The 23,587-nt window shown below is 45.5% G+C and overlaps 1 protein-coding gene across 6 annotated transcripts in view; it reads right to left on the minus strand.

The window, feature by feature from the left end:
* Positions 1 to 23,275, minus strand: part of CCDC92 (coiled-coil domain containing 92) — a 60,124-nt gene extending 36,849 nt beyond the window's left edge. For 2 of the 6 annotated variants that reach the window (XM_040347341.1, XM_040347340.1), the window contains exon 1: positions 4,815 to 5,034. The gene's annotated coding sequence lies outside the window, so the exon portion shown is untranslated. Of the gene's footprint in view, positions 1 to 4,737; positions 4,760 to 4,814; positions 5,035 to 22,891 lie in introns of those variants that run through there. The other 4 variants (XM_040347342.1, XM_040347339.1, XM_040347343.1 and 1 more) reach the window with 4 other exon arrangements.
* Positions 23,276 to 23,587: the final 312 nt, after the last annotated feature.

Here is a 23,587-nt window from a genome sequence, read left to right on the forward strand (position 1 = left end):
TGCATGTACATTACACAGTTATTTCAGCAGCAGCGGGAGGGGTGGGCCCTGACAGGCAGGGAGGGGGGATAGAGGACAAAGTAGAGCTGTGGATTACGGAGGCACATAAACTGACCACGATGCCGCAATGATAAACCATGGTCAGTTTACAGGAGGGAGGGCAGGCAGGATCAGCCAGGTATTTTAGATGATACAGGGGGCCAAATTACACAGCACAAGCACTGTGCTGTTTAACATGCTTTAAAAGTAACAGGAGCCAATAAAAAATTAGTAGGGTTACAAACGCTTTAACTACAACTGTAAATTGGTAGGGTAGTGATTTGTTTTATTTGCAGCTGACTGCTCTAGTAGGAACTTTCATTTGCAGAACAAGGCAGCTACTGAAAGCTGCGGATACTGTACAAGAGGTCAGGAATAATCACTTCACGATCATAACGATTGGCCAATTATGGTGATCAATTTGAAGCAGACAAAATGCAGCTACTCTATGACCAAACCCATCTCTGGAAACAGGCTACAGCTAGCAGCCCCAGTCCAGAGGTTCAGAGTCAAAACTGACCTGCGTGGGTCCCACCCAAAAGATTGCATGACTTATGCTGGCCATACACTATACGAAAAATCGGCCGAAATTCGGTCGTTCAGACAGTTCGTTCGTTTTTCGAACAGTTAATGGGCACAAAATCGATAATCTTTGGCACGTTTTTGAGCCTGAAAAAATGAAGGACAAGTTTGGAAATTTTCTGCTGAACGAACGATAAATCGAAGGGTTAATGTGTTTCCCGTCCGAACATTCTGCACTAGGTATATGTAAAAAAATGGATTTTTTTTATTTATGTTCACTGAACATTACATGATGGCAATATCGTTTGCACTCATGGCCGAACATTTGTTTTTCGAAAGTTTGTTCGGGCGATTTTTCGTAGAGTGTATGGGCAGCATAACTCATGGTGATCACAGGGACATTTGTTACTCTACTACATTAAAGAGGTCCTTGTGCCAAAAATGAAAGGTCTGCTCTTCCACCCTCATGCCAAAACACTGCAAAAGAGCATTTCAAAAATGCAAAAACAAAACTATAGTGAAAAACTGTCTCATGAGAACATGCTCCAGTGCTGTGTTTGAGCATCATCGTGTGAGATTTGGCCATATAAGCATTTCCTGAGTCTTATAGGAAGGGGTATGATGTCATACACCTGAAGTATGGAGGAAAGATGGAGAAAAGGTAAGTATATTTATTAGCTTTTATATCCAATGGGATTTTTTTTTCGGTAAGGGCGACAGGGTCACAGTTAATAGGCGGACATTGCTTGCTTGTAGAGCTTTGACAAATTGTACCTAGGGTAGGTCTCCTATATCTTGCAGTCATTTAATTACATTCTTGACTAGAAAAGTTTATTATTGCAGAATGGAAATCTGCAGAGGATGGGGCTGTAATTTATGTCTAAAATAACCATTCTAAGAACTCTGGGCCAAGCTGCATCTTGATATTGTGCCGTTTTCCAACTTAGTTCATATAAATCACATATTTTAGAGCATATATAAACTAAGGGCCAGATTCTCGTAGTTCTGCGTATCTCTGTGGCGGCGTAACATATCCGATTTACATTACGCCGCCGCAACTTAGACTGGCAAGTGCTGTATTCTCAAAGCACTTGCTCCGTAAGTTGCGGCGGCGTAGCGTAAATCGGCCGGCGTAAGCCCGCCTAATTCAAATTTGGATCGGGGGGCGTGTTTTATGTAAATGTACTGTGACCCGACGTGATTGACGTTTTTCACGAACGGCGCATGCGCCATCCGTGGTAATCTCCCAGTGTGCATTGCTCCTAATACCCTGCAAGGACGTATTGGTTTTGACGTGGACGTAAATTACGTCCAGCCCCATTCACGGACGAGTTACGCAAATGACGCAAATTTTTTAAATTTTGACGCGGCAACAACGGTCATACTTAACATTGTTACGCCGCACTTTTGCCACCATATAGCAGGGGCAACTATACGCCGGGAAAAGCCTAACGTAAACGGCGTAACTTTACTGCGTCGGCCGGGCGTATGTTTGGGAATTTGCGTATCTAGCTAATTTGCATACTCGAAGCGGAATTCGACGGAAGTGCCACCTAGCGGCCAGCGTAAAAATGCAGTTATGATCCGACGGCGTAAGAGACTTACGCCTGTCGGATCTAACAGCCATCTATGCGTAACTGATTCTAAGAATCAGGCGCATAGATACGATGGCGCAACGCAGAGATACGACGGCGTATCTGGAGATACGCCGTCGTATCTCCACTGAGAATCTGGCCCCTAATAAACAACTTTGGGTCAATCCTTATCTTCATATTTCACTAATCACAGAACATACTGTTTACCATTTGAAAAATACCAATCTTTACCTTTGTATACACAAAGTTGCTCCTAATTTTATTCTGGTCCCTGTGCTTGTAACTTGCTAAAAGTTGTATTAAAACCTAAACCAAAAATGTAATATAATGCAGCTTACCGATTATTAGATGCTATTGGATTCATTAGGTTTCTTGGGACTTTTTCCCCTCTGTTTTTACCTGCTGATCTGGCCAGTAACATACATTCTGTATTAGCGTGCCCCCACTCTGGATGAACGAGCATAGGGGGCACAGCAGACAGCAGCATTGCCAGTCTAAGAGGAAGTGTAGTGTTAAATGTAATTGCAGATTTAAAAACACTTGCAAATTGAAGCCAAACTCCACATTTTAGAATTGCACTTTACAATCAGTTTTAATATATATATTTTTTTGTTCCTGCTTCTTTCATTGGATATAAGAAGTACAGAAAACGTTCTATAGTTTTCAAACACTATATAAAAGCATACACAAGCAAATAAAACAATCACCAAGTCGCCATATGGGATTCCATTGTTAGTCTACAATAACTGAAAATATCTGTAGTTGCCAGAGCAGTCATTCAAAGCTAAATGAATTTCCAATCTAAAAACACAATACTGTAAATACTTCTTATTGGTGAAATAATTGATCACTGAAGCAGCAGTTTGGAATAACCTGCATTAATCTAATGGCACAAGCATTTGAAATTATGTTAAAAGCTAGTTAGGAAAAAATAAATAAAAAATACTAAAACCTGTACTAAATTTACAAAATGAACATGCTCACACGAACTTTAATGCAAATTCGTTTCTAAAAGAAGTTAGATTCTAATGTCTTTTGTACAAACGATTGCCAAATGTCTATCTTATGGGTGTGTCTGAGCAAAATTCTAACTGCAGAACAATGGTACAGTGACAGCTGACATAATGCTTCCGGTTCTCTCCCTAGACACCCCCTGCTTAAGTTTCTATTACATGTGTCTGTCCCGTCTGCCTTTTTATCTGTCCAATGAAGGAAAGCTCTCTAGCTGATCAGATGCAGCACTGCAGTCCACACATAAATGGCTGCACCCATACAGAGACAAAAGGAGGATAACTTCTGGAAAAAAAAACAGTTCACAGGCTGCCGCATATGAATACTGACTGGCTTTATTCAATAATACAGTACAAACAAAAATGCTTATGCGCCAAGTGCAGCAACTTATAGCAACTAATTTTCCTCATTGAATAAACCTAGAACAGAAGATTTAGGGGGGTGATTTACTAAAACTGGATAGTGCAAAATTAGCTTTCAGGTTTTTTGGTCAAAGCTTCACTGAACAAGCTGAAAGTTAGAAGCCGATTGGCTACCATGCCCAGATGCACCAGATTTTCCAATCTTGCTTTAGTAAATCAAAACGATTGAATTGTATGTTTGCTACAAATTATGACACAGATTCAGGAATTATCCTGCAGCTACATCAGTCTGACATTGTGAACGTCTCAGAATCTGAACATAAATAAAGGAAAGCTTTGATCCTATTTTAGCAAACAAGTTTCAGCAATCAACAAGCAATCTCTGCAGGAGCCATACAGTGAAAGCCATGTGCAATTAGCTGCAGGACAAGAAAACATTTCCACTTTCAAATAGAAAGATAATCTGTGCTCTCTTTCAGCTAACCAGTGCTCAGATTTATCAATACCAGACAAGCCAAGCAGCTCCAAATGCTGGTACCCACTGATCTGCTGCTGGTGCTTTTTAAATCACTGACCAGCAGGTTTTCTGATAAGAGAGACCCCAATCATCAGCTGTTGGGCGAAAAGAGGGAAGCAGCTCTTCTTGTTTTGTTTTTTTTAACAATTGTTTTAAACATAATAATTTACCCATTGAAAATATGGCATTTATGAAACAGGACAGTTATGATTATCTTCTTTCAACATAATGTAGAGATCTGCATTCCTGTGGAATGAAAGTAGCAGGTGGATCCCAGGCTACCCCCCCTAGACAGAGCATGGTGTAGGTCATATGGACAAATAGGCTCTGTTCCCTTTGTATCCATCATGGATAACTTATTTCAATCCAAACCTTAAAAACATATCAAGTTCTTGCTGCTACAAAAGCTGACCTAGTTTCTCCAGCTGAGTTGCCTTTTCTGATGACATGCTGTTTAAAACACCTAAACAAAAGAAAGCCTGAAGGCTGAGAGCATTGCAAGCTGAATGTCCCCAATAATAAAAGACAAAGATCTCTCTGGAGCAGAGATTGGAGAAGTTGTAATAAACCTGGAATTATAAGGAAGAAACACTCCCACATGAAATGTACACACCGGCACTGTACCCGTCCGGGAACACACTTCACATCTGCAATGCGGCTCCTATCATCTCCACTGTCATTCCAAACATACCTACAGACAGCCGGGGGTTAGGTGATGCTGGCCGATCACTAGACAGCCGAGCGATGACAGCGCTATGGAGAACTCACCGCGTAGATTTCAGCACCACATGAACACGGGTCAGCTCATCAGGCAGCGCTGCTGGGCTAGAAGTGTAGGAGATAGGGCAGGAAGATACAGACAGCTTGTACAGCGGGTCCCCGCCCTGCCATCCACTGTCACTGGACCCTCGTCCTCTACTGATCAGTGCAGGAAAACGCCCTTCACATCCCCGGGGTAAGATGTGATCGTTTATTCCGAGGCGATGCCCCGCACACTGATGACGAGAAAGGGAGGGATGGGAAGACGGCACTGCCCCTCCCTATAGAACCAGATCAAAAGGTACTGTACTGCTAATCAGCCGATCCAACAGGACTAAAAATACACTCATGTGACAACACAGCACTCCCCCACACTGAACCCCATTACACTCAGGGGGCATCTGACAACACAGCACTCCCCCACACTGAACCCCATCACACCCAGGGGACATCTAACACAGCACTCCCCCACACTGAACCCCATCACACCCAGGGGACATCTAACACAGCACTCCCCCACACTGAACCCCATTACACCCAGGGGACATCTAACACAACACTCCCCCACACTGAACCCCATTACACCCAGAGGACATCTGACAACACAGCACTCCCCCACACTGAACCCCATCACACCCAGGGGACATCTAACACAACACTCCCCCACACTGAACCCCATTACACCCAGAGGACATCTGACAACACAGCACTCCCCCACACTGAACCCCATTACACCCAGGGGACATCTGACAACACAGCACTCCCCCACACTGAACCCCATCACACCCAGGGGACATCTGACAACACAGCACTCCCCCACACTGAACCCCATTACACCCAGAGGACATCTGACAACACAGCACTCCCCCACACTGAACCCCATTACACCCAGAGGACATCTGACAACACAGCACTCCCCCACACTGAACCCCATCACACCCAGGGGACATCTAACACAACACTCCCCCACACTGAACCCCATTACACCCAGAGGACATCTGACAACACAGCACTCCCCCACACTGAACCCCATTACACCCAGGGGACATCTGACAACACAGCACTCCCCCACACTGAACCCCATCACACCCAGGGGACATCTGACAACACAGCACTCCCCCACACTGAACCCCATTACACCCAGAGGACATCTGACAACACAGCACTCCCCCACACTGAACCCCATCACACCCAGGGGACATCTGACAACACAGCACTCCCCCACACTGAACCCCATCACACCCAGGGGACATCTAACACAGCACTCCCCCACACTGAACCCCATTACACCCAGGGGACATCTAACACAGCACTCCACCACACTGAACCACATTACACCTAGGGGACATCTGACAACACAGCACTCCCCCACACTGAACCCCATCACACCTAGGGGACATCTGACAACACAGCACTCCCCCACACTGAACCCCATCACACCTAGGGGACATCTGACAACACAGCACTCCCCCCACACTGAACCCCATTACACCCAGGGGACATCTAACACAGCACTCCCCCACACTGAACCCCATCACACCCAGGGGACATCTGACAACACAGCACTCCCCCACACTGAACCCCATCACACCTAGGGGACATCTGACAACACAGCACTCCCCCACACTGAACCCCATCACACCTAGGGGACATCTGACAACACAGCACTCCACCACACTGCACCCCATCACACCCAGGGGACATCTGACAACACAGCACTCCCCCACACTGCATCCCATCACACCTAGGGGACATCTCTAACAACACAGCACTCCCCCACACTGCATCCCATCACACCCAGGGGACATCTGACAACACAGCACTCCCCCACACTGCATCCTATCACACCTAGGGGACAGAAGACAAAGCAGTCCGAGCGATAGCAAAGGTAAGGCTGCAATAATGGCAACGTTCAGGCTGCCATAATGACAACGGTCAGGCTGCCATAATGGCAACGGTCAGGCTGCCATAATGGCAACGGCCAGGCTGCCATAATGGCAACGGTCAGGCTGCAATAATGGCAACGGTCAGGCTGCAATCATGGCAATTGTCAGGCTGCAATAATGGCAATGGTCAGGCTGAATTTCTTTGGCACAGGCCAGGCTGCATTTCATGGGCACTAGTAAATATTTTAGTACACCATTTGGTTCAGAATATTTTTTTTCTTGTTTTCTTCCTCCAAAACCTAGGTGCGTCTTATGGAGCGAAAAATACGGTATATACAGGTGAAACTCGAAAAATTTGAATATTGTGTAAAAGTTCATTTATTTCACTAATGCAACGTAAAAGGTAAAACTAATATGAGTTACACTCATTACATGCAAAGCAAGATAGTTCAAGCCGTGATTTGTCATAAGTGTGATGATTATGGCTTACAGCTCATGAAAACCCCAAATCCACAATCTCAGAAAATTAGAATATTACATGCAATCAATAAAACAAGGATTGTCCATAGAACAATATTGGACCTCTGAAAAGTAGAAGCATGCATATGTACCCAGTACTTGGTTTGGGCCCCTTTTGCAGCAATTACTGCCTCAATGCGGCGTGGCATGGAAGCGATCAGCCTGTGGCACTGCTGAGGTGTTATGGAAGACCAGGATACTTCAATAGCATCCTTCAGCTCTTCTGCATTGTTCGGTCTCATGTCTCTCATCTTTCTCTTGGCAATGCCCCATAGATTCTCTATGGGGTTCAGGTCAGGCGAGTTTGCTGGCCAATCAAGCACAGTAATCCCACGGTCATTGAACCAGGTTTTGGTGCTTTTGGCAGTGTGGTCAGGTGCCAAGTCCTGCTGGAAAATGAAGTCAGCATTCCCATAGAGCTCATCTGTGGAAGGAAGCATGAAGTGCTCCAAAATCTCCTGGTAGACGGCTGCGTTGACCCTGGACTTAAGCACAGTGGACCAACACCAGCAGATGACATGGCTCCCCAAATCAACACAGACTGTGGAAACTTCACACTGAACTTCACACTGGCAGTGTGTGCCTCTCCATTTATCCTCCATACTCTGGCTCCTTGGTTTCCAAATGAGATGCAAAATTTGCTCTCATCAGAAAAGAGGAGACTTTGGACCACTGAGCACCAGACCAGGTCTGTTTTTCTTTAGCCCAGGTAAGACGCGTCTGACGTTGTTTGTTGTTCAGGAGTGGCTTCACAAGAGGAATACAACATTTGAAGCCCATGTCCAGGATCCGTCTGTGTGTGTTGACTCTTGATGCACTGACTCCAGCCTCAGTCCACTCCTTGTGAAAGTTCCCAACACTTTTGAATGGCCTTTTCCTGACAATCCTCTCCAGGCTGCGGTCATCCCTGCTGCTTGTGCACCTTTTTCTTCCACACTTTTCCATTCCACATAACTTTCTATTAATGTGCTTTGATACAGCACTTTGGGAACATCCAACTTCTTTTTAAATTACCTTTTGAGGCTTTCCCTCCTTATGGAGGGTGTCAATGATGGTTTTCTGCACAACTGTCAGGTCAGCAGTCTTTCCCATGATTGTGATTCCTACTGAACCAGACTGAGAGACCATTTAAAGGTTCAGGAACCCTTTGCAGGTGTTATGGATTAATTAGCTAATTAGAGTGGGACACTTTGAGCCTAGAATATTGCACCTTTTCACAATATTCTAATTTTCTGAGATTGTGGATTTGGGGTTTTCATGAGCTGTAAGCCATAATCATCACAATTCTGAACTATCGTGCTTTGCATGTAATGAGTCTATCTCATATATTAGTTTCACCTTTTAAGTTGCATTAGTGAAATAAATGAATTTTTGCACAATATTCAAATTTTTCGAGTTTCACCTGTACTTACCTGATTTCAGCCCACTCCAGTCACGTGATCCAGCTCCTGTGTCAGATAGCTGCTACTGCAGGTGAAAGGAGGGAGTGCTGGGATATGAAAAAGCCTATGAGTGACATCACCACTCCCAGGCATTCCTGGCCATTGTCGAGCACTCTCTTCTCTACTATCCAGCCGCCACTGGCTAACACAGTGGAACCCGTGACCAGACCAGACCAGAGCGAGATGAGAATAGGTAAGTATATAAATCTTTTTGCATTGCTTAGTCAGCATAGGTGTTAGGAGGGGGAGGGGACATTTTTAAGACTAGTTAGGTTAAGGCTAGGATTACACTTTTAGCTGAATCTCAGACAGACAATTAGTTTAATGCATATGTGAAAAACATATATAGGATGTGGTTTAGCTGCCAAAGGATTTGTATTTCTGTCTATCTAGCCATTTCTGAGATTTACACAGGCACAGACCTGTCTGGCAGGGCAAGAGACCTGATTTTTCTCTGCTTGACTTAAAGGAGAAGTCCACCCTAAGCTTTTAAGGCTGGGCTTCTCCTAAGGGTCACAGGGGTACAATTCGTTTTGCACTCCTGTGACCCGTTTTCAGCGGAGAGCGGTCTGAAGTCCGCTCTCCACTGATGTCACCAGGATCAGTCGAGGCAGCGTGTCATCCCAACTTCCAAAGTCTGGATCCGCCAGCTGCCTGGACTTATGGCAGTTTTTTTAAATAACGCTTACAGGTCCTCTCCTTTCCTGTGACGGGACAGTGAAAGAAGAGACTTCTTGAGCGCATCTCCCAAATGCCTTGTACACACGATCGGTTTTTCAGGCGGTAAAAAGTCTGCTGGGAAAACCGAGAACCTGCTCGGTAGCTTTTTCCCCCTACACACGGCCGGTTTTCCCGACATGAAAACTGCCATGAGAGCTTTGGTCGGGAAATTTGGCCGTGTGTATGCTCTACCGCAGTGTTTCCCGTAGGGAAACTGCTGGCTTAAAAAACGCTGGGAATCAAGGCGGGAAAAAAGAGAACATGTTCTCATTTTTCCTGCCGGGATTCCCGGCGTTTTTCCTGTCGGGAATACTGAGATGGAGCATACGTATGGCCGGTTTTCCGGGCCAAAAGCTGTCATGGCAGTTTTCCCGACGGGAAAACCAGTTGTGTATACGAGGCATAAGGCTTACTATTTACTTTCTAGACTACTCTCTCAACATGTTCCCATGCACCTTGCACTGCAGCACAACTAATTAGTTCCTTGTGTGGTTTCTCCCTCTCCCTACCTGAGCTTTTCTATACAGAGAATTTCAAGGGTTGGATGCCAGGTCAAATTCATGTGCTTACACCACTCTCATTTAAAGTAGATGCCTTTTAAAAACAAACATTCACATCAGAAAACTATTCACTTTTACATACTTTTACATTTTTTCGTGTTCACTACTGGGTATCCCTGAAGGCAATGGTGATGTACCAGCCACACAAATTCCCTCTGGCATTGTCATCAGTGTTTTCAGGGAGATTTTGTTCCTAACTGAGATTTTTCAAATTCTAATCTTGGGGAAAAGCTGCCCCCCCCCCATCAAGATAATGCAGCATAGCACATACGTACGTGAGATGGAGCACATGACATCACCAATTGGCTTCTGTTGTTTGCATGTAACAGCTAGTTAACCATAATGCCAATAAAGCCTAGTCAACTTGATTAAAAAATAAAATTTAAAGTACAACTTGATTCCAGTGCGGTTGTGCAGTTCATTCAATTTTCACATGTTGTAGTTAACAATTTTATCTTCCGCTAAAGTTAATGTTCTACTTGAACATTTGTAACAGCCAGGTATTTTCAGTTCTAGCTGCTGTTCAAGCAACAGCACAGCTAACAGCATCTTTCTGGACAGAAGTACAATCATTTGTGAATTAGAAAGCTTGCATTAGGTATAGAAGTGAAGATACATGTACGGTTTTCAGACATTTAAATGTAAACCTATCACAATGGGCAATTCAATATAGCAAATGATGAAAAGAATACATAATCAGAGGTCACCTTTAGTAAAAAGTGCATGTCAAAATGTGAAGTAACTACAAAACATTGTTTGCTTATGCATTTTTTTAACAGCATATGCTGTCCGATTTGCCAGGTTTGTGATAGCATTACTTTAAGGCCCCGTACTCACGACCAAACATGTCTGCTGAAACTGGTCCGCGGACCATTTTCAGCAGACATGTTTGGCCGTGTGTAGGCCCGAGCGGACCATTTTCGGGCGGATCGGACAGGTTTCCAGCGGACAACTGTTTCCTGGACTTGCTTTAAAACAGTCCGCTGGAAACCTGTCCGGCCGGACATGTACGGTCGTCTGTACAGACCTACCGTACATGTCCTGCTGCCCGCCATCCCTCGCATGCGTCGAATGACTTCGACGCATGCGTGGAAGCCTTTTAAAGGCAGGCCGCCCACGTCGCCGCGTCATTATCGCGGCGACACCGCGGACACGCCCCGCGTATTGTTTACGCGCGGACCTCTGTTCGATGGTGTGTACGGCCATCGAACAGAAGTCCCCGGGCAGACATGTCCGATGACCGGTTTCATCGGACATGTCTGCTCGTGAGTACTCGGCCTAAAAGTGATTCCTGACTAGCGAACAAAAGAAGACCATGGCAGTCGGATTAAATCTTCCTAAAGGGGTCAAGTAAACATGTGAACACATATACACACATAAAAAGGAAGAACAAGCGTTTGGCTATAAACTGAATATGAAGAAGGAACATAAAGTAAATTAGGGTCTGGGTATTTTGGGCTTATTTAGTAGGTCGATACTTGCATCCCTAGTGATATTAACCATCGTGACTGAGAAAATAAATAAATGGACCCTCGTCAAAAAGCGACAAACCTTAGGGCACGTCCACCACACATGCATCGGTGTGCCTATCTGGCCACAACCCCTGAAGCAGAAGGCTGAGGAGCCGGGATACACTTTTTGACAGTCGCTCTGGCACTAGATATCATCTGGCATGAACTTTATAGCCTGCTTCAATCAAGGCAATATTAAGGATACCTTTATGAATTTGTGAGCTCCATTTACGCCAGTCCTCCACCTCAGGGGCTATGGCCAGATCCTTTTCCCATGCCACCTGGTAGGATAATCTTGCAGAAGGTCATCCGCTAATAAAGCACACTGTGGCTACTCTCCCCACTCTTTATCCCCAAAATGGGTTTTGCCGTATCGCTATTGCTAGGGATTCATTGGATATGACAAACAGTATGGGGGATAACGGGCATCCCTGCCGAGTGCCCGATGAGATGGGTATCGGGTCCAATTTGTGGCCTTGCAGAACGATCTGGGCTGTGGGTGAGCTATATAATGAGTGCAGCGAGGTCAAGACATTGGGACCGAAGTTCCATCTCGCCAACACCAGAAAAAGGAAGGGCCCACAAAGAGAGAAATCACTAAGTGCTTTCTAGACTTAATTGTTAAATCACACTTAAAATGTGTCACTGGAGGTACATTTGTCACCAACTGCCAGTCTTATCCTCTCCTTGGGGTGTTCCCCCAAAGTCAGTTGTTCTTACAAAACATTCCACTTTCCAACAGTAAAATAATAAGTCCTGCGAGCAGTATCTTTGGCCCGGTTTGGGATCGGTGTAGACACTGCTCCCAAAACACCCTGTCCATTGAAATGAATGGGCAGCAATGCCGAAGCACCTGCAAAGCACTTCAGCAGCACCGCAATATGGGTACTTTTAACCCTTTCATCGGCCACTAGCAGGGGTTAAAAGCAATCCAGTTAGCAGCCGAAAAGTGCTGCTAAAATGACTCTTTACCGATAACGCGGAGCGGCTACAGTGTTAAAGTAGCCTAAATAAGGTAGTAATCAGTTGAAAATATGTTACCTTCATTTAAATTGAAACAATAGCATAAATTATTTAAAGTGGTAGTAAAGTCTTCCTCTCTAATTGTACCTACAGGCAAGTCTATAATAATGTTTACCTGTAGGTACAGTGAATATCTTCTAAACTTGCACTGTTTAGAGGATATTCACACTACACGCAGCCAGTAGCATCACCAGTGCATGCAGTCTGAAGGGACAGCATACCCGTGTCATCCCTTCAAAGCTCTGGGCCATGGCCATGACTTCCGCACGTGCATAAGTGACGTCATTGTGGACTGGCCAATTAGAGGGCCGGGGCACTGAAGGTCTTCGTTTTAAGGTAAGTATTTCATAACGTGATCCGTGTCTCCTAATCTGCATAGTGTTTTTTTCTGCATCACCTGATCTCCTTCCTATTATCTGTATGCCTCTCTATGCAACATATGGTCAATACTGAATATGGCAATAACTGTCACCATTGTTTTTCTTTTGTTTGTTGTTGGTTTTTGTTAATTTCTTTATTGGGTTATATTTTTCATATATACATTCCACTGCACATTCACCCTGTATAAAAAAATGTGTATGAAACTCAATAAACCTTTTTTTTTGTTAGAAACAATGTATTTCATAAAGTGTTAGGGCCGGATTCAGATACCTGAGCGTATCTTTATACCGGCGTAACGTATCGGAGATACGTTACGCCGCTGTAACTTTGGGTGCAAGTTCTGTATTCAGAAAGAACTTGCGCCCTTATTTACGGCGGCGTAACGTATGTGGTGCGGCGTAAGGCCGCGTAATTCAAATGGGGATGTTGGGGGCGTGTTGTATTTAAAATTGACTTGACCCCGCGTTTTTTACGTTTTTTTTTAACGGCGCCCATGCGCCGTCCGTAAAATATCCCAGTGTGCATTGCGCTAAAGTACGCCGCAAGGACGTATTGGAATCAACGTGAACGTAAATGACGTCCAGCCCTATTCGCGAACGACTTACGTAAAATTTTCAAAATTCGACGCAGGAACGACGCCAATACTTAACATAGGATACGCCGCACATACCCCTCATATAGCAGGGGTAACTTTACGACGGAAAAAGCCAAACGCAAACAACGTTAAAAAAAAAAGCATCAGGCGGTCGTTCGTTTCTGAATCGGCGTAAATACTAATTTGCATATTCCTTGCGTAAACATACGGAAGCGCCACCTAGCGGCCAGCCAGAAAATGCAGCCTAAGATACGACGGTGTACGACACTTACACCTGTCGGATCTTAGAGATATCTATGCGTAACTGATTCTCTGAATCAGGCGCATAGATACGACGGCGTATCAGGAGATACGCCGTTGTATCTCTTTTCTGAATCTGGCCCCTAGTGTGCAATGCATACTAGCACATTATGCCATTGTCTTGCATTTTTTTTTAAAGGTGCAGTTGACTACCGCTACAAAAGGAACTCTATGGTCACAACATAAACAACAGTTAGGCCCCATACTCACGACCAAACATGTCTGCTGAAACTGGCCCACAGGCCAGTTTCAGCAGACATGTTTGGTCGTGTGTGGGCGCGAGCGGGCCGAATTCCAGCAAACATTTGCCCGCCGGGCCTTTTCCCAGCAGACAAATATTCCTGGACTTGTTTTAAAACAGTCCGCTGGAATTCTGCCCGCTCGGACATGTACGGTAGGTCTGTACTGACGACCGTACATGTCCAGGCGCCCGCCGTCCCTCGCATGCGTCGAATGACTTCGACGCATGCGTGGAAGCATTTTAAAGGCGGGCCGCCCACGTCGCCGCGTCATTGTCGCGGCGACACCGCGTCATCGACGCGGCGACACCGCGTCATCGACGCGGCGACACCGCGGACACGCCCCGCGTATTGTTTACGCGCGGACTTCTGTACGATGGTGTGTACAACCATCGTACAGAAGCCCTCTGGCAGACATGTATGGTGAAAACGGTCCGACGGACCGCTTTCACCATACATGTTTGTCCGTGTGTACCCGGCCTTAGGTGTGACTATCCAATATAAGCTTACGTGAAAAATCTCCTTTCATGTTGTGAGTTCTGCCTATCTACTGGCCATCTCCACAACTTCCTGGATTCCCTGCATGCTTTGCAGCTTCTCCTCTGCTGTTTACTTTTAATTCCTAAGGACTTCATATCCCATGGTACCTTGCTGCCTGATACCTATACTGACTCAGACTCCAGAAATTCCTCCTCTCAGCACCTCTGTAGTTCAGAAGGCAGGCTCTGTGAAATATGTCAGACAACAGTGCCCACTCACAGAGCACAGTAAATACGTATCACAAAATACAAGGAAGTAAATGCATAGGAATCTTCCCAAAGCAAGTTTACAGACTTCAGGATTGTTCGGACTAGTAGAAGTAGACTGGAAATAATTGAAATACAATGTGGATATGAATATATGATTTTACATTTTGCCCATGGATATGCTTAAAATTATAACTAAAGGCACTGTGAGAAATTACAGCTTGACCAATTGCTGACTGCCCTATAGCAGTTTTACTGATACAGGGCACAGCTGTGCACAGGATCACGTATATATACACACGATTCAAATTTCTGCCTGCAGGGGGTGCACGCGCACCTCCAGCAGGCCCCTTCTGCTGTGAATATTCACAGCAGAAGCTGATCTGCGAGTGTCAGGCAGTTGATATCTTCCAGCACCTGCCATTGCTGGTAATACACAGAGAACTGAAATGCCTATATAAACAAGGCAAATCTCAGTTCTGACAGGAAGGAAGGGATGTATTCTGTATCTCTGCAAAGCAGGGAGTAGAATTGATCTCTTCCCCTAGTAAAAACAGCACATTGCGTACACAAAAACACTGGCTAGGCACACAGTTATGCCTTTGATTGCCCTAGATGTTTAACCCCTTTCCAGCCAGTGCCATTAGTACAGCAACAGTGCATATGTTTAGCACTGATCACTGTATTATTGTCACTGGTTCCCAAAAAGTGTAAAAATGTCTGCTTGTCCACTGCAATATTGCAGTGTCTCTACAAGTCGCTAATCATCATTACTAGTTTTAAAAAAATAAAATAAATACATAATAAGTTATAGAAGCTATATATACATCAATCAATATACGCTTATTAGGTTTTTGTTTTACCAAAAACATGTAGCAAAATACACACTGGTTTAAATTTATGAAAAAAAAAAAAAAAAACGATTTTTACATTCTTTATTGGATATGTTTTATAGCAGAAAATAAAAAATATATTTATTTTTTTCAAACACGTCGGTCTTTTTTTGTTTAAAATGCAAAAAATAAAAAATGCAGTGGAGATCAAATACCACCAAAAGAAAGCTCTATTTATGGGGAAAAAAAAAACGAACAATACTTTTATTGAGTACAGTGTTTCGCAGTGCCGTATTGCAAAAAATGGCCTGGTCATGAAGGGGGGTACATTTTTCAGAGGTCAAGTGGTTAAAGGGTCACTAAAGGAATTTTTTTTTTTTAGCTAAATAGCTTCCTTTACCCTACTGCAGTCCTGGTTTCATGTCCTCATTGTTCGTTTTTGCTGTAAATCCTCTCTGTTCTGGACACTTCCTGGTTGCCTGTTTCCTGATAACCACAGTACTGGGAGATTTCTCACGGTGGTCACTAATCAAGGAGGTGTGATTACTGTGTGTAAAACGAAACTGGATTGGTGCTGAGGAGTTTTAGACAAAGTATCACTGTTCTCTATTGGCTGACTGCCCTCTAGTGGCTCTCTGTACATCAGAGAACCAGCAAACAACAGCAAAAATGAAACTAAACTGCAGGCACATTGTATGATTGGTTTTTATCCCTTTTTAATCATTTTTAAAAGGAATCAGTTAACTATTATGTCTCTATACCCTGTAAACAGTCATTTCAGCTAAAACATTTTTTTCCTTTAGTGACCCTTTAAATCAGTAGTGTCCAACTTAAAAGGGCACAAGGACCACATTTGTATGCAGAAGTCGAGTGAAACGCCACATCAACATTTTTTATTTTCTTTAACAATTTGGCTTTGAATTAAATATGCGCAGAGGAGTAGTGCAAAGGGTATGATTGTGGGCAGTATATGCAGGATCAGGGGGCCTGTGAAGGGGTAAGGTAGTCACTACATGGGTATGCACTGTGAGCTGAGGGGTCAAAGTCAATGTTGGTCAGGGAAAAATGCACTGTTTGGTGAAGTTTTGGCTGTAAAGCAGGAGGCGCTAGCTGGTTCATAACATACACTGTCGGGGATGAGGGGGAGCCCCATGAGCGGAGGAGGGAGTGAGGCGGCATGCACTGTTGTTGGGGGAGAAGTAGGAGGATTGTGCTGAGAGCAGGAATGTGTGTGTGTTGGGAAGGGGTAATCTGGGGCCGCTATACAGTGAAGTGGGTGGGTGGATGTGTTGGATGTCTATTAATGGTTTGAAGGTGAGGAGATATAATGGATAACTGCTGTAAGTGGGAGTAGAGGAGATAGGGGGGGGGGGAGGGGGGAGTGCATCCAGCACACCATTCCCCAAAAGAGAGAGAGAGAGATGTGCTAGAGACCAAACAATAATAAATTAAAAGGTAGAGTACTGTATAGTGTATTTGTGTGTAGACATGAATATTATTGCAGGGTTTTACTTGAAAGCCAACCTAAAGCCAGGCAAAAAAACGAAACAAAGTAATACTTACCTCGGGTTGCAGACACTCTCTGCTTGTCAATCCGGTTCTTTTGCCTAGCACTTTGGGATCCCTGAACAATGGTTTTTAGTGCCAGCAACCACTTAGCATCCTGGTTACTGACTCTGGCCTACCCCCCCCCCCCCCTTTATGTTCCAAATTAATAGTTTGGATTCCTATCAAGTGGTGGACCTGCAGTGGCTTGCAGGAGAGAGGGAGCCAAAGCCAGAGACCAACAAGCTGGTCTGTCTTTGCAAGGGAAAAATCATACAGCTTTTCGTGGATAGCAAAGACGTAGATAGTAGAATGGACGTGGTGTGCAACTGGGTATTTTTACTCAGGGTATTTTTTTATCAGAAACAGGCTAATTTTGGGGTAGAATACCAGCAATACCATTTCTTTTTTGTTTTGAATAAATGGATGAAGGATTACAACCTCTCTGATATTAGACCCCTCTTGGGGAGTGTGTCCCTCAGTTTTTGTCCCTGTGACCAACTGTCACCAGGACAGGATATGATAATCTCCCAACAAGAACACAGACGGCAGTAAAGTCTACTAAAGACAATTATTTTTGCTGTATGCATCCTTGCAATCCAAAGCATACATAAAAAAAAATGTCCCTACTTTGTTAGGCTGGGTTCACACTACGGTTTTTCCGTCCGTCAGCCGCATACGATTTATATGAAAAACCGTATGCGGCTGAAACGGACGGGAACGTATGGAACCGCGCATATGTGCGTTTTCCATTGACATTAATGTTAAAGGAAAACGTATGCGTTTGCCATACTGTTTTAAAAACGACCGCAAAACCGTGGTTGAACACGGTTTTGCGTACGTTTAAAAAACATTTTTCCAGCAAATCGTACGCACCCGGATGCATCTGAGTGCATACGATTTGCAATGCATTGTCTATCTATACGTTTTCCCGTCCGGGCCCGTACGTTTTCAATACTGAAATCGTATGCGGCTGACGGACGGGAAAACCGTAGTGTGAACCCAGCCTTAGAATGTTTTTAACATTAAAGTGTCAGTTTTGCACATGCCGGTACATAGCGCAGAGTGGCTGTCTAAACTGAGCAGACATGGACCTGTCACTCCGCTGCTCTGCTCTGATTATCAGGGGATCAGCAGACATATCCTCTGCTGATTTATTCGGAGTCTGCTCTGTGTGAAAAGGGCCTTAAGGGCTCTTTCACACGGAGCGGACCGTTTCCGGGTCCGCTCCGTGTGTCTCCGTCGGCTCAGCGGGGGTCCCCGCTCAGCTGTCGGTGGATAGGGCGGTCCCCGCACACAGTGCAGAGACCGCCCTGTCTCTGCTCCGCTCTGCCCTATGGGGAACCTGATGCAGACGGACCGTCTGTCCGTCTGCATCAGTTCCGCTCCGCCGAACGGAAAAAAAATAGGGTTCCTTCCGTTCGGAAAAGCGGATCCCGACTGACGCGGACGCTAGCGGATGCTCCATCCGCTAACGGACGCGTTCCCATAGGGATTCATTACAAGTCCGTTAACGGACTTGTAATGAGCGGACGAACGGTCCGCTAGTGTGAAAGGACCCTAAAAGGAGAAGTATGGCCAAAGCTTTTTAGGTTATACATTTTCTGTGGGTCACAGGACTGCAGTTAGTTCTGCACTCCTGTGACCCGTTTTCAGCAGTCAGCTAATGTCACAGAGCTGGTCCCGGCTCTAAAAAGATCCCGTCCATATGGTCAGAATCAGCCCAGAAGCCTGCACCGGCAGCTGTCCGGGCCTCTCAGCGAGTCTCTGGTTCTCTGCAGGCTAAAAACTGAGAGCTGAGCAGTCAGTCGTGTTTGATCGCTCTTGGAGGCGGCAGGGGACAGCTGCAGCGGGGATGTGTGCTACATTCACCTAGGTGAGTATGATTTTTTTGTATTTTTTTTGCCATTCCCGAAATCCTCTTTTAACCACTTGCCGACCGCCGCGCAAGTTTTTATGCTGACAGAATGGCACGGCTGCGCAAATGGGCGTCCCCTTTAATTTGCCGCCTTGTGGTGGCACGCTCCCGACCCTGTCGCGAGCTCTGTGACTGTGCACGCGGACTCAATGTCTGCCGGTGTCCCGCGATCGGGTCACAGAGCTGAAGAACGGGGAGATGTCAGTGTAAACACAACATCTCCCCATTCTTCCTAGTGACATGTCACTGATCGTCTGTTCCCTCTCATAGGGAACAGCAATCAGTAATGTGTCACGGCAAGCCACACCCCCTAACAGTTATAAGCACTCCCTAGGTTACACTTAACCCCTTCAGCAACCCCTACAGGTTAACCCCTTCACTGCCAGTGTCATTTTTACCGTAATCAGTGCATTTTTATAGCACTGATCGCTATAAAAATGACAATGGTCCCAAAATGGTGTCAAAAGTGTCCGATGTGTACGCCATAATGTCGCAGTCATGATATAAAAAAAAAACGCTGATCGCCGCCATTACTAGTAAAAAAAAAAAAAATTATAAAATAATTTATAAATGCCATAAAACTATCGATTTTTTTTTACCAAAAATATGTAGAAGAATACATATCGGCCTAAACTGAGGGGGAAAAAAAATTATATATAATTGTTTGGGGGATATATATTATAGCAAAATTGTCGCTCTATTTTTGTTTATAGTGCAAATAATAAAAACCACAGAGGTGATCAAATACCACCAAAAGAAATCTCTATTTGTGGGGGGGAAAAAAGGACGTCAAGCTTGTTTGGGAGCCACGTCGCACGACCGCGCAATTGTCAGTTAAAGCGACGCAGTGCCGAATCGCAAAAAGTGGCCTGGTCTTTGGAGAGAGAGAGAGTTGTTTAACCACTTGACCAATTTTGGCACTTCTCTCCTTCATGTAAAAATCAAAAACAAATTGCTAGAAAATTAATCAGAACCCCCAAACATTATATATTTTTTTTAGCAGACACCCTACGGAATAAAATGGCGGTCATTGCAACTTTTTTTCTCACGCGATATTTGCGCAATAATTTTTCAAACGCCCTTTTTGGGGAAAAAAACGGTTTCATGAATTAAATAATAACAAAACAGTAAAGTTAGCCCAATTTTTTTGTATAATGTGAAAGATGATGTTACGCCGAGTAAATAGATACCTAACATGTCACGCTTTAAAATTGCGCAAACTCATGGAATGGCGCCAAACTTCGGTACTTAAAAATCTCCATAGGCGACGCTTTAAATTTTTTTTACAGGTTACAATTTTCGAGTTACAGAGAAGGTCCTGTGCTAGAATTGTTTCACACATGTGGGGTTTGAACTGCGTTTACATATGTGGGCAGGACCTGCGTGCGTGTTCGCTTCTGAGCGCGAGCTACCAGGGGCGTTTTAAAAAAAAAATATATATATATATTTTATTTTACTTCATTGTTTTATTTTTACACTTTTTTTTTACATTTTTTTCTTTTGACCACTTTTATTCCTATTACAAGGAATGTAAACATCCCTTGTAATAGGAATCAGTGTGACAGGTCCTCTTTATGGAGAGATGTGGGGTCAATAAGACCCCACATCTCTCCTCCAGGCTTACAAGCATGAGATCGTGAAAAAAATTCACTGATCTCATGCCGACAGCCACGATTGCGGCTTTGTTTACTTCAGGGTACCGGGCGTGACGTCATAACGTCGCACCTGGGCCTCCGACGGTCATAGAGATGACTGGTGACCATCTGGTCACCAGTCATCTCTATGCTTCCCAGCCAGCGCTGACCGATTCGCTCTCCGGGCCCCCGATGGAACGGGAGAGCCCGGAGAAGCACCGGATGGCGGCGGCAGGGGGGGGGGGGGACATCACCTGCCGCTGCCTATAGGAACGATCAAGCAGCAGAACTACCGATTTGATCATTCTTATCGTGCACAGATACGGCGGCTGAAGACGGTGATATCTGAATGATGCCTGTAGCTGCAGGCATCATTCAGATATCACTGCACAAAGTTGGGGTGAGCAATCACTTTTTTCAAGAACAGTCGTATTAAAATTTTCTGCAAAATAAGCTGCAGCCATTCCTCCATATTTTCTGTGTTTTTATAACTGATCTCTCACACATGTCCCGCATTCATCATATTTTTATGATCTACAGCCGTACCCAAAAGTTATGAGAATGACACAAATAATAAAGCAAAGTTCCGCCCAAAAATGGAACTTCCACTTTAAGGAAAGGTGACCCCCCCTGACATGCCACGTTTGGCATGTAATTGTTTTTTTGGAGGGGGGAGCGGAAACCCTCTGCGGCACCATGAAGGAAGGTCACCTCTCCCTCACGTCACAGGTTCCAGATCAGCCAATCACAGTGCACAGCAGGGCTCGCGCAGTGCGTGCCCGGGCGCCCACAGCAGTGATGCCGGCGCCGCAGAGAGGAGGGGGGACGAGCGGGGCTTAATTCCCCTGCATCGCTGGACCCTGGACAGGCAAGTGTCTGATTATTAAAAGTCAGCAGTATTTGTAGCTGCTGACTTTTAATATTTTTATTTTAGTAGGAACTCCGCTTTAATTTTAACAAAGTCTGCTGCCTCAGTGTTTTTAGATCTTTTTGTCAGATGATACTATGGTATACTGGAGTATAATTACAAGCAGGACAGTGTATGAGGAGGACAATGTATGAGGAGATCTGGGTATGAGGGGGACAGTATGAGGAGGACAGTGTATGAGGGGCTCAGGGTATGAGGAGGAGAATGAATGAGAAGGATAGTGTATGAGGAGGTCAGGGTATGAGGAGGTCAGGGTATGAGGAGGTCAGGGTATGAGGAAGGCAGGGTATGAGGAGGGCAGGGTATGAGGAGGGCAGGGTATGAAGAGGGCAGGGTATGAAGAGGGCAGGGTATGAAGAGGGCAGGGTATGAAGAGGGCAGTGTATGAAGAAGGCAGTGTATGAAGAGGGCAGTGTATGAAGAGGGCAGTGTATGAGGAGGTCAGGGTATGAGGAAGGCAGTGTATGAAGAGGTCAGGGTATGAAGAGGTCAGGGTATGAGGAGAGCAGGGTATGAGGAGAGCAGGGTATGAGGAGAGCAGGGTATGAGGAGAGCAGGGTATGAAGACGGCAGTGTATGAAGAGGGCAGTGTATGAGGAGGTCAGGGTATGAAGAGGTCAGGGTAGGAGGAGGTCAGGGTAGGAGGAGGTCAGGGTAGGAGGAGGTCAGGGTGGGAGGAGGTCCGTGTAGGAGGAGGGCAGGGTATGAGGAGAGCAGTGTATGAAGACGGCAGTGTATGAAGAGGGCAGTGTATGAGGAGGTCAGGGTATGAGGAAGGCAGTGTATGAAGAGGTCAGGGTAGGAGGAGGTCAGGGTAGGAGGAGGGCAGGGTAGGAGGAGGGCAGGGTATGAGGAGGGCAGGGTATGAGGAGGGCAGTGTATGAGGAGGGCAGTGTATGAGGAGGGCAGTGTATGAGGAAGGCAGTGTATGAGGAGGGCAGTGTATGAGGAGGGCAGGGTATGAGTAAAGCAGGGTATGAGTAAAGCAGGGTATGAGTAAAGCAGGGTATGAGGAGGACTGCACAGTGTATGAGAAAGTCAGAGGAGGGCAGGGTATGAGGCAGGCAGGGTATGAGGCGGACAGGGTATGAGGAGGGCAGGGTATGAGGCGGGCAGGGTATGAGGAGGGCAGAGTATGAGGAGGGCAGGGTATGAGGAGGTCAGAGTATGAGTAGGGCAGGGTATGAGGAGGGCAGGGTATGAGGAGGTCAGAGTATGAGGAGGGCAGGATATGAGGAGGGCAGGGTATGAGAAGGACAGGAACAGTAGTAAGAGGCACAATACAATGATATGTCTGTCAGCTTACCCCACAATAGGTGTGGAACACACAGAAGAAGCGTCTCCTATGCCATGCAGCTCCTGAGGAGAGTCATGTCGGCTGGCCCGGTCGGTCCCTCAGTCCGGCTGTCCCCTATCTCCCCGAGCTACCACTCACAATAAAGCGATGCATGACGGGAGGCCTCTTGCTGACCGCAGCTCTCAGCTCACGTTTGCTGTACAGTAACACCCGCTGTCAGGGCTCTAACCTCTGGCTGCAGTACTGTGCGGTGCCCCCCGAGGAAGCTCCGGAGCCTTCCGGGCCCTTCCCGGCTCCTAATCCCCTCACGGAGAGCTTCACGGGCACCGAGCTCAGGTGCAATGCGGTCACCATGGAAACGAGGTCACCCAGGAAGAAGCCGGGAGCTGAATGCAGTATCACGTAGAGCCGCTAGGGGCTCCCAAGAGACACTGCTGATGGTAATCTGCACTAGAACAATAATAATGATAGAGTGCTTGGCAATTGGAGCTGGTTTTCCAGCTTGTCAGTGTAATTGGAATGCTAACAAGTTTTTAATAATTTAATAAAACCTGGTTTACACGTGGTTTGCATCATTGTTCTAGGTCCTCTAGGATATGATGTTCAAGGTAATAAACCAGTAGTAGAGTGTTAGCCACCTAGCAGTGTAGAAGGTTTGGAGTGATACTCTTATTGGCTAATGTAATCCCAAAAACTATTATTACA

The sequence above is a fragment of the Rana temporaria genome, chromosome 1 (genome assembly GCF_905171775.1).
Source record: "Rana temporaria chromosome 1, aRanTem1.1, whole genome shotgun sequence".
In the NCBI taxonomy this organism is placed as follows: Eukaryota; Metazoa; Chordata; class Amphibia; order Anura; family Ranidae; genus Rana; species Rana temporaria.